Below are 10,000 nucleotides of genomic sequence, written 5' to 3'. Positions count from 1 at the left end.
AGTGGCCTAATGGATAAGGCACTGGCCTCCTAAGCCAGGGATTGTGGGTTCAAGTCCCATCTGAGGTGAAAACCAATATCCAGTATTACTTTTCTTGAAAATGTATATATTTATTACATGCTTCCCCTCAGAAGCTTATGAGGTATCAGGAACTTTGAAATGGTACCATTTTACTTCTGTACTCTCCGGACTTATGTTGGTGTTCTGAAACTACAAAGTAGATTTTTAAACACCTATCTTTGTCAGATGCAACTTTGACCCGGGAGAAGATATTCCTTTGGAAAAAGTTATTTGAATTGGATTTGTGTAACTGTTGTTTCTAGAGGTGGTGACAGGCTTTCAGCTACTTGAATAGGGCAAGTCAGGATTCATGAAACGTATACAACCTTTGAGCGTGTGTAAATTGGCATATCCAGAAAGGAGCAGTTTTTACTACTGTCAAAACAGTTTCTCTCCACCTCTAGAAATATCCAGAGCTATGTAAAGCATACAACTGAGCTTTATTCTCATGAAGAAAGAGGTTTAAATGCAAAAAAGAAAACAAAAGCTTATCGTACTGGTGACATTTTCATTATATAGATTCCAAAAGAGTGCTTTAATTGAAAGGAGCTGAAAACACACAATGGGATGTAAACCTAAATAACTATCAATATCATATTTCCCATCCTTGCATACCACCTACATTATAAAAATAAGCACAGCAGGACATATGACCACGTGGCCTAATGGATAAGGCGTCTGACTTCGAATCCGGAGATTGAGGGTTCGAGTCCCTTCGTGGTCGGTTTTTGCCAATGGTCACACAACTCAGATTTCCATTCAGAATGGAAGCAGGCTCTTCCAATACTCTTATAGCCATCATGTTCTCATTCCTAATTATTCATGAAGTGGAGTACATACTGCACAGTCATTTAGATTGCATCTTCAGCCTAAAATCTTGTTCATGTTAGTGGCATTAAGAAGTGCTTCTATGTACACGCACGGAATATGTAATAGGGTTGCAGAATTTTGACTTGACAGAATGGGTTTTTAGCTTAAGGGTGTGTAGATGAAATGCAAGGTGTGTAAGTATGTGTTCATGGAGTGCTTCAAGTGTAAAAATCTGTATGATTTGTGCAGTTAAAGTGCTAATTTTGCCTACGAGAAAGAGAAGTACTACAGAAGAATTATAAAGGATTGGCACATTGGCTGCCTTTGCTGATGACACAGTTGGCTAATTTGTGAAGCATTGGTCTATTAAGTTGCAGAGTGTGGTTGAACTTGGTTAGGAGACTTGGTGCCTGTTTCTGTGTCCTGCTGAAGACAAGGACGGCTTGATACCACTGTCAAAGCCCAGTTTATTGAGAAAAGCATCCAGGAAAGAAGAAGTGTTGAGTCGAAAGTGGTTCTCCTCCAATTTCTCTCCACTTGCGCGAAATGCAGAGCCTCCATTATAGCACAGAAAAGAGTGTTAAAGTCGGGGATGGAAGAGGATGAAAATGGGAAGTTTACTTATGGAGAGAACTGAGAAATGTCCTGTGTGCAGACACCACTATTTGACGATTGAATACATTTAAATAATGCCTCTAGACTGCATCTGTTCATCTGTACCTCAGTGGCCTAATGGATAAGGCACTGGCCTCCTAAGCCAGGGATTGTGGGTTCGAGTCCCATCTGAGGTGAAAACCAATATCCACTCTTACTTTTCCAGAAAAATGTATATGTTTATTACATGCTTCCGCTCAGAAGCTTATGTGGTATTAGGAACTTTGAAATGGTACCATTTTACTTCTGTACTCTTCAGAGTCATGTTGGTGTTCTGAAACTACAAAGTAGATTTTTAAACACCTATCTTTGTCAGATGCAACTTTGACCCGGCAGAAGATATTCCTTTGGAAATATTATTTGAATTGGATTGGTGTAACTGTTGTTTCTAGAGGTGGTGACAGGCTTTCAGCTACTTGAATAGGGCAAGTCAGGATTCATGAAACGTATACAACCTTTGAGCGTGTGTAAATTGGCATATCCAGAAAGGAGCAGTTTTTACTACTGTCAAAACAGTTTCTCTCCACCTCTAGAAATATCCAGAGCTATGTAAAGCATACAACTGAGCTTTATTCTCATGAAGAAAGAGGTTTAAATGCAAAAAAGAAAACAAAAGCTTATCGTACTGGAGACATTTTCATTATATAGATTCCAAAAGAGTGCTTTAATTGAAAGGAGCTGAAAACACACAATGGGATGTAAACCTAAATAACTATCAATATCATATTTCCCATCCTTGCATACCACCTACATTATAAAAATAAGCACAGCAGGACATATGACCGCGTGGCCTAATGGATAAGGCGTCTGACTTCGGATCAGAAGATTGAGGGTTCGAGTCCCTTCGTGGTCGGTTTTTGCCAATGGTCACACAACTCAGATTTCCATTCAGAATGGAAGCAGGCTCTTCCAATACTCTTATAGCCATCATGTTCTCATTCCTAATTATTCATGAAGTGGAGTACATACTGCACAGTCATTTAGATTGCATCTTCAGCCTAAAATCTTGTTCATGTTAGTGGCACTAAGAAGTGCTTCTATGTACACGCACGGAATATGTAATAGGGTTGCAGAATTTTGACTTGACAGAATGGGTTTTTAGCTTAAGGGCGTGTAGATGAAATGCAAGGTGTGTAAGTATGTGTTCATGGAGTGCTTCAAGTGTAAAATCTGTATGATTTGTGCAGTTAAAGTGCTAATTTTGCCTACGAGAAAGAGAAGTACTACAGAAGAATTATAAAGGATTGGCACATTGTCTGCCTTTGCTGATGACACAGTTGGCTAATTTGTGAAGCATTGGTCTATTAAGTTGCAGAGTGTGGTTGAACTTGGTTAGGAGACTTGGTGCCTGTTTCTGTGTCCTGCTGAAGACAAGGACGGCTTGATACCACTGTCAAAGCCCAGTTTATTGAGAAAAGCATTCAGGAAAGAAGAAGTGTTGAGTCGAGAGGGGTTCTCCTCCAATTTCTCTCCACTTGCTCGAAATGCAGAGAGTCCATTATAGCACAGAAAAGAGTGTTAAAGTCGGGGATGGAAGAGGATGAAAATGGGAAGTTTACTTATGGAGAGAACTGAGAAATGTCCTGTGTGCAGACACCAGTGTTTGACGATTGAATACATTTAAATAATGCCTCTAGATTGCAAGTGTTTATCTGTGCCTCAGTGGCCTAATGGATAAGGCACTGGCCTCCTAAGCCAGGGATTGTGGGTTTGAGTCCCATCTGAGGTGAAAACCAATATCCACTCTTACTTTTCCAGAAAAATTGATATATTTATTACATGCTTCTGCTCAGAAGCTTATGTGGTATTAGGAACTTTGAAATGGTACCATTTTACTTTTTGACCCGGCAGAAGATATTCCTTTGGAAAAAATGATTTGAATTGGATTGGTGTAACTGTTGTTTCTAGAGGTGGTGACAGGCTTTCAGCTACTTGAATAGGGCAAGTCAGGATTCATGAAACGTATACAACCTTTGAGCGTGTGTAAATTGGCATATCCAGAAAGGAGCAGTTTGAACTACTGTCTAAACAGTTTCTCTACCATTCTGGAAAAATCCAGAGCTATGTAAAGCATACAACTGAGCTTTAATCTCATGAAGAAAGAGGTTTAAATGCAAAAAAGAAAACAAAAGCTTATCGTACTGGTGACATTCTCATTATATAGATTCCAAAAGAGTGCTTTAATTGAAAGGAGCTGAAAAAACACAATGGGATGTAAACCTAAATAACTATCAATATCATATTTCCCATCCTTGCATACCACCTACATTATAAAAATAAGCACAGTAGGACATATGACCGCGTGGACTAATGGATAAGGTGTCTGACTTCGGATCAGAAGATTGAGGGTTCGAGTCCCTTCGTGGTCGGTTTTTGCCAATGGTCACACAACTCAGCTTTCCATTCAGAATGGAAGCAGGCTCTTCCAATACTCTTATAGCCATCATGTTCTCATTCCTAATTATTCATGAAGTGGAGTACATACTGCACAGTCATTTAGATTGCATCTTCAGCCTAAAATCTTGTCCATGTTAGTGGCATTAAGAAGTGCTTCTATGTACACGCACTGAATATGTAATAGGGTTGCAGAATTTTGACTTGACAGAATGGGTTTTTAGCTTAAGGGTGTGTAGATGAAATGCAAGGTGTGTAAGTATGTGTTCATGGAGTGCTTCAAGTGTAAAAATCTGTATGATTTGTGCAGTTAAAGTGCTAATTTTGCCTACGAGAAAGAAAAGTACTACAGAAGAATTATAAAGGTTTTGCACATTGGCTGCCTTTGCTGATGACACAGTTGGCTAATTTGGAAAGCATTGGTCTATTAAGTTGCAGTGTGTGGTTGAACTTGGTTAGTAGACTTGGTGCCTGTTTCTGTGTCCTGCTGAAGACAAGGACGGCTTGATACCACTGTCAAAGCCCAGTTTATTGAGAAAAGCATCCAGGAAAGAAGAAGTGTTGAGTCAAAAGTGGTTCTCCTCCAATTTCTCTCCACTTGCGCGAAATGCAGAGCCTCCATTATAGCACAGAACAGAGTGTTAAAGTCGGGGATGGAAGAGGATGAAAATGGGAAGTTTACTTATGGAGAGAACTGAGAAATGTCCTGTGTGCAGACACCAGTGTTTGATGATTGAATACATTTAAATAATGCCTCTAGACTGCAAGTGTTCATCTGTGCCTCAGTGGCCTAATGGATAAGGCACTGGCCTCCTAAGCCAGGAATTGTGGGTTCGAGTCCCATCTGAGGTGAAAACCAATATCCAGTATTACTTTTCTTGAAAAATTTATATATTTATTACATGCTTCCGCTCAGAAGCTTATGAGGTATTAGGAACTTTGGAATGGTACCATTTTACTTCTGTACTCTCCGGACTCATGTTGGTGTTCTGAAACTACAAAGTAGATTTTTAAACACCTATCTTTGTCAGATGCAACTTTGACCCGGCAGAAGATATTCCTTTGGAAAAAATGATTTGAATTGGATTGGTGTAACTGTTGTTTCTAGAGGTGGTGACAGGCTTTCAGCTACTTGAATAGGGCAAGGCAGGATTCATGAAACGTATACAACCTTTGAGCGTGTGTAAATTGGCATATCCAGAAAGGAGCAGTTTGTACTACTGTCAAAACAGTTTCTCTCCACTTCTGGAAATATCCAGAGCTATGTAAAGCATACAACTGAGCTTTAATCTCATGAAGAAAGAGGTTTAAATGCAAAAAAGAAAACAAAAGCTTATCATACTGGTGACATTCTCATTATATAGATTCCAAAAGAGAGCTTTAATTGAAAGGAGCTGAAAAAACACAATGGGATGTAAACCTAAATAACTATCAATATCATATTTCCCATACTTGTATACCACCTACATTATAAAAATAAGCACAGCAGGATATATGACCGCATGGCCTAATGGATAAGGTGTCTGACTTCGGATCAGAAGATTGAGGGTTCAAGTCCCTTCGTGGTCAGTTTTTGCCAATGGTCACACATCTCAGATTTCCATTCAGAATGGAAGCAGGCTCTTCCAATACTCTTATAGCCATCATGTTCTCATTCCTAATTATTCATGAAGTGGAGTACATACTGCACAGTCATTTAGATTGCATCTTCAGCCTAAAATCTTGTTCATGTTAGTGGCATTAAGAAGTGCTTCTATGTACACGCACGGAATATGTAATAGGGTTGCAGAATTTTGACTTGACAGAATGGGTTTTTAGCTTAAGGGTGTGTAGATGAAATGCAAGGTGTGTAAGTATGTGTTCATGGAGTGCATCAAGTGTAAAATCTGTACGATTTGTGCAGTTAAAGTGCTAATTTTGCCTACGAGAAATACAATTACTACAGAAGAATTATAAAGGATTGGCACATTGGCTGCCTTTGCTGATGACACAGTTGGCTAATTTGTGAAGCATTGGTCTATTAAGTTGCAGAGTGTGGTTGAACTTGGTTAGGAGACTTGGTGCCTGTTTCTGTGTCCTGCTGAAGACAAGGACGCCTTGATACCACTGTCAAAGCCCAGTTTATTGAGAAAAGCATCCAGGAAAGAAGAAGTGTTGAGTCGAGAGTGGTTCTCCTCCAATTTCTCTCCACTTGCTCGAAATGCAGAGAGTCCATTATAGCACAGAACAGAGTGTTAAAGTCGGGGATGGAAGAGGATGAAAATGGGAAGTGTACTTATGGAGAGAACTGAGAAATGTCCTGTGTGCAGACACCAGTGTTTGACGATTGAATACATTTAAATAATGCCTCTAGACTGCAAGTGTTTATCTGTGCCTCAGTGGCCTAATGGATAAGGCACTGGCCTCCTAAGCCAGGGATTGTGGGTTCGAGTCCCATTTGAGGTGAAAACCAATATCCACTCTTACTTTTCCAGAAAAATTGATATATTTATTACATGCTTCCGCTCAGAAGCTTATGTGGTATTAGGAACTTTGAAATGGTACCATTTTACTTCTGTACTCTTCAGAGTCATGTTGGTGTTCTGAAACTACAAAGTAGATTTTTAAACACCTATCTTTGTCAGATGCAACTTTGACCCGGGAGAAGATATTCCTTTGGAAAAAATTATTTGAATTGGATTGGTGTAACTGTTGTTTCTAGAGGTGGTGACAGGCTTTCAGCTACTTGAATAGGGCAAGTCAGGATTCATGAAACGTATACAACCTTTGAGCGTGTGTAAATTGGCATATCCAGAAAGGAGCAGTTTTTACTACTGTCAAAACAGTTTCTCTCCACCTCTAGAAATATCCAGAGCTATGTAAAGCATACAACTGAGCTTTATTCTCATGAAGAAAGAGGTTTAAATGCAAAAAAGAAAACAAAAGCTTATCGTACTGGTGACATTTTCATTATATAGATTCCAAAAGAGTGCTTTAATTGAAAGGAGCTGAAAACACACAATGGGATGTAAACCTAAATAACTATCAATATCATATTTCCCATCCTTGCATACCACCTACATTATAAAAATGAGCACAGCAGGGCATATGACCGCGTGGCCTAATGGATAAGGCATCTGACTTCGGATCAGAAGATTGAGGGTTCGAGTCCCTTCGTGGTCGGTTTTTGCCAATGGTCACACAACTCAGATTTCCATTCAGAATGGAAGCAGGCTCTTCCAATACTCTTATAGCCATCATGTTCTCATTCCTAATTATTCATGAAGTGGAGTACATACTGCACAGTCATTTAGATTGCATCTTCAGCCTAAAATCTTGTTCATGTTAGTGGCATTAAGAAGTGCTTCTATGTACACGCACAGAATATGTAATAGGGTTGCAGAATTTTGACTTGACAGAATGGGTTTTTAGCTTAAGGGTGTGTAGATGAAATGCTAGGTGTGTAAGTATGTGATCATGGAGTGCTTCAAGTGTAAAATCTGTATGATTTGTGCAGTTAAAGTGCTAATTTTGCCTACGAGAAAGAGAAGTACTACATAAGAATTATAAAGGATTGGCACATTGGCTGCCTTTGCTGATGACACAGTTGGCTAATTTGTGAAGCATTGGTCTATTAAGTTGCAGAGTGTAGTTGAACTTGGTTAGGAGACTTGGTGCCTGTTTCTGTGTCCTGCTGAAGACAAGGACGGCTTGATACCACTGTCAAAGCCCAGTTTATTGAGAAAAGCATCCAGGAAAGAAAAAGTGTTGAGTCGAGAGTGGTTCTCCTCCAATTTCTCTCCACTTGCTCGAAATGCAGAGAGTCCATTATAGCACAGAACAGAGTGTTAAAGTCGGGGATGGAAGAGGATGAAAATGGGAAGTTTACTTATGGAGAGAACTGAGAAATGTCCTGTGTGCAGACACCAGTGTTTGACGATTGAATACATTTAAATAATGCCTCTAGACTGTAAGTGTTCATCTGTGCCTCAGTGGCCTAATGGATACGGCACTGGCCTCCTAAGCCAGGGATTGTGGGTTCGAGTCCCATCTGAGGTGAAAACCAATATCCAGTATTACTTTTCTTGAAAAATTTATATATTTATTACATGCTTCCGCTCAGAAGCTTATGAGGTATTAGAAACTTTGAAATGGTACCATTTTACTTCTGTACTCCCCGGACTCATGTTGGTGTTCTGAAACTACAAAGTAGATTTTTAAACACCTATCTTTGTCAGATGCAACTTTGACCCGGCAGAAGATATTCCTTTGGAAAAAATGATTTGAATTGGATTGGTGTAACTGTTGTTTCTAGAGGTAGTGACAGGCTTTCAGCTACTTGAATAGGGCAAGGCAGGATTCATGAAACGTATACAACCTTTGAGCGTGTGTAAATTGGCATATCCAGAAAGGAGCAGTTTGTACTACTGTCAAAACAGTTTCTCTCCACTTCTGGAAATATCCAGAGCTATGTAAAGCATACAACTGAGCTTTAATCTCATGAAGAAAGAGGTTTAAATGCAAAAAAGAAAACAAAAGCTTATCGTACTGGTGACATTCTCATTATATAGATTCCAAAAGAGTGCTTTAATTGAAAGGAGCTGAAAAAACACAATGGGATGTAAACCTAAATAACTATCAATATCATATTTCCCATCCTTGCATACCACCTATATTATAAAAATGAGCACAGCAGGACATATGACCGCGTGGCCTGATGGATAAGGTGTCTGACTTCTGATCAGAAGATTGAGGGTTCGAGTCCCTTCGTGGTCAGTTTTTGCCAATGGACACACAACTCAGCTTTCCGTTCAGAATGGAAGCAGGCTCTTCAAATACTCTTATAGCCATCATGTTCTCATTCCTAATTATTCATGAAGTGGAGTACATACTGCACAGTCATTTAGATTGCATCTTCAGTCTAAAATCTTGTCCATGTTAGTGGCATTAAGAAGTGCTTCTATGTACACGCACTGAATATGTAATAGGGTTGCAGAATTTTGACTTGACAGAATGGGTTTTTAGCTTAAGGGTGTGTAGATGAAATGCAAGGTGTGTAAGTATGTGTTCATGGAGTGCTTCAAGTTTAAAAATCTGTATGATTTGTGCAGTTAAAGTGCTAATTTTGCCTACGAGAAAGAAAAGTACTACAGAAGAATTATAAAGGATTGGCACATTGGCTGCCTTTGCTGATGACACAGTTGGCTAATTTGTAAAGCATTGGTCTATTAAGTTGCAGAGTGTGGTTGAACTTGGTTAGGAGACTTGGTGCCTGTTTCTGTGTCCTGCTGAAGACAAGGACGGCTTGATACCACTGTCAAAGCCCAGTTTATTGAGAAAAGCATCCAGGAAAGAAGAAGTGTTGAGTCGAAAGTGGTTCTCCTCCAATTTCTCTCCACTTGCTCGAAATGCAGAGCCTCCATTATAGCACAGAACAGAGTGTTAAAGTCGGGGATGGAAGAGGATGAAAATGGGAAGTTTACTTATGGAGAGAACTGAGAAATGTCCTGTGTGCAGACACCAGTGTTTGACGATTGAATACATTTAAATAATGCCTCTAGACTGCAAGTGTTCATCTGTGCCTCAGTGGCCTAATGGATAAGGCACTGGCCTCCTAAGCCAGGGATTGTGGGTTCCAGTCCCATCTGAGGTGAAAACCAATATCCACTATTACTTTTCTAGAAAAATGTATTTATTTATTACATGCTTCCCCTCAGAAGCTTATGAGGTATTAGGAACTTTGAAATGGTACCATTTTACTTCTGTACTCTCCGGACTTATGTTGGTGTTCTGAAACTACAAAGTAGATTTTTAAACACCTATCTTTGTCAGATGCAATTTTGACCCAGCAGAAGATATTCCTTTGGAAAAAATGATTTGAATTGGATTGGTGTAACTGTTGTTTCTAGAGGTGGTGACAGGCTTTCAGCTACTTGAATAGGGCAAGTCAGGATTCATGAAACACATACAACCTTTGAGCGTGTGTAAATTGGCATATCCAGAAAGGAGCAGTTTGTACTACTGTCAAAACAGTTTCTCTCCACTTCTGGAAATATCCAGAGCTATGTAAAGCATACAACTGAGCTTTAATCTCATGAAGAAA

The 10,000-nt window shown here is 39.5% G+C and overlaps 12 non-coding genes across 12 annotated transcripts in view; all 12 read left to right on the top strand.

Moving 5' to 3' along the window:
- TRNAR-CCU (transfer RNA arginine (anticodon CCU)) overlaps nt 1-68 on the top strand; it is a 73-nt gene extending 5 nt beyond the window's left edge. Inside the window, exon 1 of the tRNA in view lies at nt 1-68. This exon is cut by the window's left edge and continues 5 nt beyond it. This is a non-coding gene — a tRNA (tRNA-Arg).
- A 643-nt stretch (nt 69-711) lies between these two features.
- Nucleotides 712-784, top strand: TRNAR-UCG (transfer RNA arginine (anticodon UCG)). Its single transcript has one exon. It is a non-coding gene; the product is annotated as a tRNA-Arg (tRNA).
- An 804-nt stretch (nt 785-1,588) lies between these two features.
- TRNAR-CCU (transfer RNA arginine (anticodon CCU)) lies at nt 1,589-1,661 on the top strand. The gene has a single exon. It is a non-coding gene; the product is annotated as a tRNA-Arg (tRNA).
- Nucleotides 1,662-2,304: 643 nt separating this feature from the next.
- Nucleotides 2,305-2,377, top strand: TRNAR-UCG (transfer RNA arginine (anticodon UCG)). Its single transcript has one exon. It is a non-coding gene; the product is annotated as a tRNA-Arg (tRNA).
- Nucleotides 2,378-3,180: 803 nt separating this feature from the next.
- Nucleotides 3,181-3,253, top strand: TRNAR-CCU (transfer RNA arginine (anticodon CCU)). The gene has a single exon. It is a non-coding gene; the product is annotated as a tRNA-Arg (tRNA).
- A 1,444-nt stretch (nt 3,254-4,697) lies between these two features.
- Nucleotides 4,698-4,770, top strand: TRNAR-CCU (transfer RNA arginine (anticodon CCU)). Its single transcript has one exon. It is a non-coding gene; the product is annotated as a tRNA-Arg (tRNA).
- A 644-nt stretch (nt 4,771-5,414) lies between these two features.
- On the top strand, nt 5,415-5,487 carry TRNAR-UCG (transfer RNA arginine (anticodon UCG)). The gene has a single exon. It is a non-coding gene; the product is annotated as a tRNA-Arg (tRNA).
- An 803-nt stretch (nt 5,488-6,290) lies between these two features.
- Nucleotides 6,291-6,363, top strand: TRNAR-CCU (transfer RNA arginine (anticodon CCU)). The gene has a single exon. It is a non-coding gene; the product is annotated as a tRNA-Arg (tRNA).
- Nucleotides 6,364-7,007: 644 nt separating this feature from the next.
- TRNAR-UCG (transfer RNA arginine (anticodon UCG)) lies at nt 7,008-7,080 on the top strand. Its single transcript has one exon. It is a non-coding gene; the product is annotated as a tRNA-Arg (tRNA).
- An 803-nt stretch (nt 7,081-7,883) lies between these two features.
- On the top strand, nt 7,884-7,956 carry TRNAR-CCU (transfer RNA arginine (anticodon CCU)). Its single transcript has one exon. It is a non-coding gene; the product is annotated as a tRNA-Arg (tRNA).
- Nucleotides 7,957-8,600: 644 nt separating this feature from the next.
- Nucleotides 8,601-8,673, top strand: TRNAR-UCU (transfer RNA arginine (anticodon UCU)). The gene has a single exon. It is a non-coding gene; the product is annotated as a tRNA-Arg (tRNA).
- An 804-nt stretch (nt 8,674-9,477) lies between these two features.
- TRNAR-CCU (transfer RNA arginine (anticodon CCU)) lies at nt 9,478-9,550 on the top strand. The gene has a single exon. It is a non-coding gene; the product is annotated as a tRNA-Arg (tRNA).
- Nucleotides 9,551-10,000: the final 450 nt, after the last annotated feature.

The sequence above is a fragment of the Lissotriton vulgaris genome, chromosome 5 (assembly GCF_964263255.1).
Source record: "Lissotriton vulgaris chromosome 5, aLisVul1.2, whole genome shotgun sequence".
Classification (NCBI taxonomy): Eukaryota; Metazoa; Chordata; class Amphibia; order Caudata; family Salamandridae; genus Lissotriton; species Lissotriton vulgaris.
Note: the sequence above shows the minus strand (reverse complement) of the source record. Positions and strands in the feature narration are given on the sequence as shown.